Source organism: Marmota marmota, unplaced genomic scaffold, assembly GCF_001458135.2.
Source record: "Marmota marmota marmota unplaced genomic scaffold, marMar, whole genome shotgun sequence".
Classification (NCBI taxonomy): Eukaryota; Metazoa; Chordata; class Mammalia; order Rodentia; family Sciuridae; genus Marmota; species Marmota marmota.
The window spans coordinates 11022991-11029104 of NW_026000093.1; the positions used below are offsets into that span (position 1 = coordinate 11022991).

The 6114-nt window shown below is 38.4% G+C and overlaps 1 pseudogene; it reads left to right on the forward strand.

The window, feature by feature from the left end:
- Positions 1 to 2502, forward strand: part of LOC107142259 — a 19613-nt pseudogene extending 17111 nt beyond the window's left edge.
- Positions 2503 to 6114: the final 3612 nt, after the last annotated feature.

A 6114-nucleotide genomic window follows, 5' to 3' on the forward strand; every position in this document is an offset into this window, starting at 1 on the left:
AATGGCAGCATTTCATTCCCTTTGCCGGGTGACCAAAGCAACGGGTGAGTCCTGACTGGCCCTCACAGGCCCCGTCTCAGTCCTGTTGCCACTGCCCATGAAGGCTCCGTTTGTAGTTACCTCCACAGTACTCAGCAGGACCCGGACCGAGAAGCAGTTTCCGTGGGCTCCTTAGTAACCCTGGGCCAGAGCAGTTCCAGGAGCCGGAACTCGGCCGCTCCGTGCTCGGTGTATGCTCTGATAAGAGCAGGCTCCAAGAAGCAGTTTCCGTGGGTTATTTAGCACTGAGCCTGAGTAATTTGTCTGCAAGCCGCAGGCGAATGGCAGCCTGAAATTACCTGTTCTATGGCTGAATGAGCTGCGGTCAGTCGAAAACAGGGATGGTGATGTCAGCTTTCCAACATGGTGGCCGCTGGCCTCCTCTGTGGTCTGACCGGTGTGGAGAACCGAATTGGACCGCTTCCTTCCCCCGTCTCGAACCCAGAATTCAGCACTGAGTACGGTGCTTGCACGGCTGGCAGAAACTGCAGCGCTGTATCCCTGCGTCGCTATCTCCTCGTTTCCCAGCGTGCGCCGCAGACTCTAGCCGCGGGGCGATTTGCTGAATAAGCAGTGTGACTCTCCATGCGACAAATCTCTCGCGTTTGGGTCCCCGTAGCCGATCCTCGTGCGATGGAAATCCTTCCTCCAGGTTCCGGAGCACCCCACTATTGCTGGAAATTCCTAACAAGATAGCCTTTAGCCGTCCTGACTCGTCATTCTCCCACACAGTGACGCGGCACACGGGGGCAATGCACTCCCCTCGCCGCCATCTTCCCTCTCTCCATAATTAACTTATAATGCTCTAATTCCTGGGTTTTCAGTTTTGCTTTGGCTTTCACCAACTGTCAATTTTAGAACACATCATATACTTTGGCACCATGTGTTATTTATAAAATGGGAGATCTATCTACATGTTACAATTGTAGTAAGGGTTAAAACTTAAAAGTTCATCTGAAAATGTTAGGCTCTTCCTCTATGAAGAAGTTTTTAAATATACTACTACTGAGAAAAATAAACATGTGATCCAGTTGTTTCTCAGTACAAAATACCTGTCCAAGAGGTATTTTCAGATTCTATGGTATGAATTTTTCATGTACCTTACAAATTATAAGAAATAGAACATGAGATTAATAATCTGAATCAAAATGGAGAGGGTAGGTTCTGCATTATTAAAGATGGAAGCATTATTTCCAAGAGCTCAAATTTAAATTCTATGCAATATTTGCCAGGAATTCTGTAATAGAGAGTTCATTAAAATATTGTGCCAAAAGGTTGAGACCTCTGGGTTTTAATTCACCAACTTGGTATTTTTAGTCCACTTCGCCAATCCCCCCAACTCAGTTTTCTATCTCTAAGACAGAATGTTGTATGGTTGCTGGTAAAACAGGAAATGAAATGTAGAGGCTGCTGGTGGAAGAAATGACAGAGCTGAACATAACATAGCCTACAAATTGACAACTAGCCTTCTGTTTTCAGAGGATCGGAATGTTCCCATTGATGTAAAAAGCTCATTTTATATGAGTATGGTCTTTGCTCATCAAGAAAAGTTGAGGGTTGCTTCTTCTTTCTCAGTGTAATTCCTCAGGTTGTTTCAAACCTGTCGAAACTCAGCAATCAGTATTCATTGGAATGTAGTTATGAAAGCTTTGAATAAGAGGAAAGAAGAGGATTTCTGTGATCAGTTTCCTTGTCCTCCAAACTTACCAAGAGTTATATGCTTTGTTCCTGAAATTGAATATGCTCATGGTGCTGTTTTTGTGGCTGGGATATATAATAAATATGCTAACTTCTGCAAACTTCTTGTATAATTGATGGGGTAAGGACGCTGGAATCATCAGTGAAAAAATTAATTTCAGATCATTTGTTGACATTATTAAAAGCAGAGAGTAAATTTTTCATCCTCTGGAAGAGAAGCTATAGATAAGAGAACATTAGGGAATTGGAGGCCCTTCACAATTGAGTCAGTGAATCTCAAACAGTGCATTTCTCTTCACAATAAATTAAGGAATTTTATCCAGAAATTAATAAGTCACAGAATAATAAAATCCAGGTATGGGACTTGCAGCTTGTCACAAGGGAGGCAATAGGAAATATAAAAAAAATAAAAGACCAAGACCTATGGTGCTTTAATATGAACATATAGAGCAATAGAGATAAAAGATATTGAATTCCTAAATGATATAAATGACATAAAGATTGACCATAAAATACCTCTGCAGGTGGTCCTTCACCAAAGGTCCTTGGCTGTGAGAACTCACTCGTATTGTTTATTCCATGGAGACATTCTATATCAATGTGCATCATTTTTGCCTCTATATGTAGATTCAAGATGGAACATACATCTTGTACATAAAATCTTGTACATAAAAAAATTGGAGAACAAAGCTGAATATTGGCTCTCTGATAAATGTGGTTGCTTACAATCTTGAGATGAACGTGGATTCTATACACATTGGCTAACTGGTCTGGATGACATGCTCCAAATTTTGAGACAATAGGGTTTTTCTGTGGATATTTTTATTTTATTTTATTAGATGAACATCCACACAGCATAAACTATAAAGTGACTATTCATCAAAATGGTACTTTGGAAACCATTTGGATGATGTCCATCTGTGGTATTTTTCTTTTAATTTGTTATAACATCTCAGGATCTCTGTATAGTTTTAATTTTCATTCTCTCTCACTCCCACAAAAAACTATGAATAATGAAACAATCTTTCCTCTTAATTATTTCATTTAGAGGGTTATGGAAATAGGAAACATGTTCTGTTAATCTAAGTTATAATTCCTTTCAGCAAGAAATTGTCCCTCCATAAGACACATATCATCTTTAAAATCATGTCCTAAATTTTTAAATTATCTGAAAAAAAGTTATGTTTAGAAAAACAAAAACTAAAAAGTTATTCCATAGAATACTTTAGTTTCGTCATTCAAGTTGATGTCTGGAGGTAGGACTCCCATATGGGTCCCTTAAACCCTGGATGGCATATTATTCTTCTATATTATGTTTAGAGAATGTAAACTATCCAGAAAAGTCCAGTGGTATTTAGAAAAGATGGACTCAGCATATCTGTAACAAATACTTTGAGCTTTATCTATAATGTATTCAAATAGATGCAGTGTTGTCCAAGAGACTGCAAGATACTTAGATGGAAAAACAGAACCCTAAGAGAAAACCACCAAGAATGAAGGAGTTATGTACTTTGGTGGGCTAGACTGCATGTCTGAGGAGTGAGATATAGGAAGATGTCTGTCCCCAATCATGACACCAGTGTCCCTCCCCCTTCCCCACCAAACCCTATCCCCAGAATGCATGTGTGGTCTTGGAGAAAAATGGCGATTCTATAAAGAAAAGGACAATGTTACTTGTGATCCAAACAACTCTGCTGAGCAAACTGTCTATGAAACATTTGCTTACAAAATGAAAATTATTTGGGGGTCAGTAAGAAGCAGAAGAGATTGGTGGTCTGAGCCCCTGTAGTGTAATGGGTGCTAACCCACATGTTAAACAGAAGTAACATGGTCTATGGAGCAGAAAGTTCTGAAAACTCCAATTATATGTAAGAAATATTGACAATTATATGCTCTCATATTGACAACACAAACTGTCTCTTCTTTCTCCACTCTGCTAAGGGACTCTGCTAAAGGAGACCCTTCCCTCAAACTAATAACCTTATGTCTTCAATGGCATTGGTGCCCCTAGAAGTTTCTCAGACAGATCAAAGAGAATTATTTAAAGACAAAGGTAGCTTTGAAAAGGAAGGGTTTTGAGATGCTAAAATTTAGTGGCATTATTATACCCAGGGTCCGTATTAAGTCATAGAAAGAACTTTGGTTGTATTGATTTTATATATGAGAATATTTGGAAAATTGTAATGTACTATTAAAAGGGTAAACTCAAAACATGTTATCTCAATCAATAATTTTTCCTCTATTATGCACTATATTAGACACTTAGCCACATTGTAGTATGGGAGTGACATATATACAGATGAAGGCAAGTATTGAGATTAACTGGTATACCAGGATAGGACGGGTAGACTAGAAGTTAGGGAAATTTCTAGAATATGAGGAAAAAGGCTCTAGATGTTTTTCAGTAGGAATAAGGTAGGTGATCTCAGAAGAATATTCCAAAGAGAAGGAACAATGCATGTCATGGTAGAGAGGCCTGGAAGAATGCCACCATCAGGGTTGAAAAAGGAGCTTGATGTGGTCCAGGGCTCAGCAAGGTCCCTAGTTCCTAGGAACACAACTGAAGATAAAGATTAAAGGGTAGCAGCCAGAATGCTTGTGTGCCCTATAAACTTTTCTGGCATAGTCTTTCAGGTAATAAGATGTCACTAGAAGATTCCAAGTAGGGGAGTTCCATGATAAGACTGCATTTCTGAGATTTCTCACGGGGGCGTTGTGAATTCTTGCACACAGCAACACACCCAGCAGGTCAGTGTGGCATATCCTTCACCCAGAGTAAGAGAAGACACCATCGAGTAATAAATGTGCTGGGGAGGAGCTCAGATACTGTGGGATCATGACACTCCTCCAAGGATGTCTAGCCATATATTCCTATAAATCTGCATTAACAAGCAAATGCATGCATGAATGAGTAAGATCATAAAATCACTTGGAAAGGAAACAATATGCAGAAGCAAAGCATTAAACTGGGGAATAAAAAGAAAATCTGAATGAATGGAGAATGATAACTTGTTCCTGGATGGAAAGACACACACATAAATATTTCAATACTGAGAATGATCTCTAAATCCAGTTGTGGCCCCTAAAAGTCCCCACATGATTTCTTTTGTTTTTAAAGCAAGAAAATGACTGCAGGCATTTTTATTTTTCATTGACCACAATAACCGTATACATTTACAGGGTTTTTAAAGTGAATTTTGATATATGTTTACTGCATGCCCTTTCAATGTCATACCAAAGAATTCAGGCTCACCCAGAATTATTTAATTCTCTAGGAGAATTTACCTATAATTGACTTCACTTTTTACTCTAGAATGAAACCCAGATGCTGAATGTCGCGTGTGAACATAGAGATTTCCATCCTGTAGAAGTGGAAATGATTTTTTTTCCTCATAGAAAGGATAGTCTATTAGTCCATGGTTTTGCTGCCATGTAGAAGATCAACCAATTTTGCCCCTAACCTAGAAATTTTATTCCAACATTTTTTTTCTATCTTTCTTTTATTATGCACTATTTTAGTACTTTTTTCAGTTATACAAGACAGTAGAATATATATTGACATCATGCATATATGGAGTATAACTTCCCATTTTTGTGGTTGTACATGATGTGGAGTTACACTGGTCATGTATTCGTATATAAACATAGGGAGGTTTTGTCTGATTCATTCTACTATCTTTCCCATTCCCATCTCCTCTCTCTTCCCCCTGATTTCCGCCCTGTTCAATCCAGAGAACGTCCCCTTCTCTCTCCCCTCCTAGCCTATTGTGAGTCAGCATTGTATATCAGAGAGAACATTTGGCCCTTGGTTTTTTTTAGGATTGGCTTATTTTGCTTAGCATGATAGTCTCCGTTCTATCCATTTACTAGCAAATGCCATAATTTCATTCCTCTTTATGACTGATTAATATTCTATTGTGTGTGTGTGTGTGTGTGTGTGTGTGTGTGTGTATATGTATGTGTGTTTGTGTTTACTTTTTCTTAACCTTGTGCATAATTATTTCATATATGGATTTGGAGTAAAATGGGTGCTTCTTTTTGCAGTTTCTTCCATATATCTTAACTTGACCACTGTATACTTAGGTTAACTATCTGGTTGAACTTTAAGGTAATCATTTATCTCCTTTATGTACAATTTTTACTAAATATTAGTTTTCAGTTGCTGATCAGAGTTTCTGGTTTCCCTTCCCCACCCTCACCCCCATCCATGGTATAAAAATAAATGATTGCTAGGGGTGAAGTGGAACTATTCCTAAGTCTGACAGTATAGCATTTTACAAATTTCTACAAAGACAATATAGGCAAATAGGCTGGAATTTATTTTTATGGAGAAAAAATATGGCCATACTATGGATTTGTCTTTTTTTTTTTTTTTTT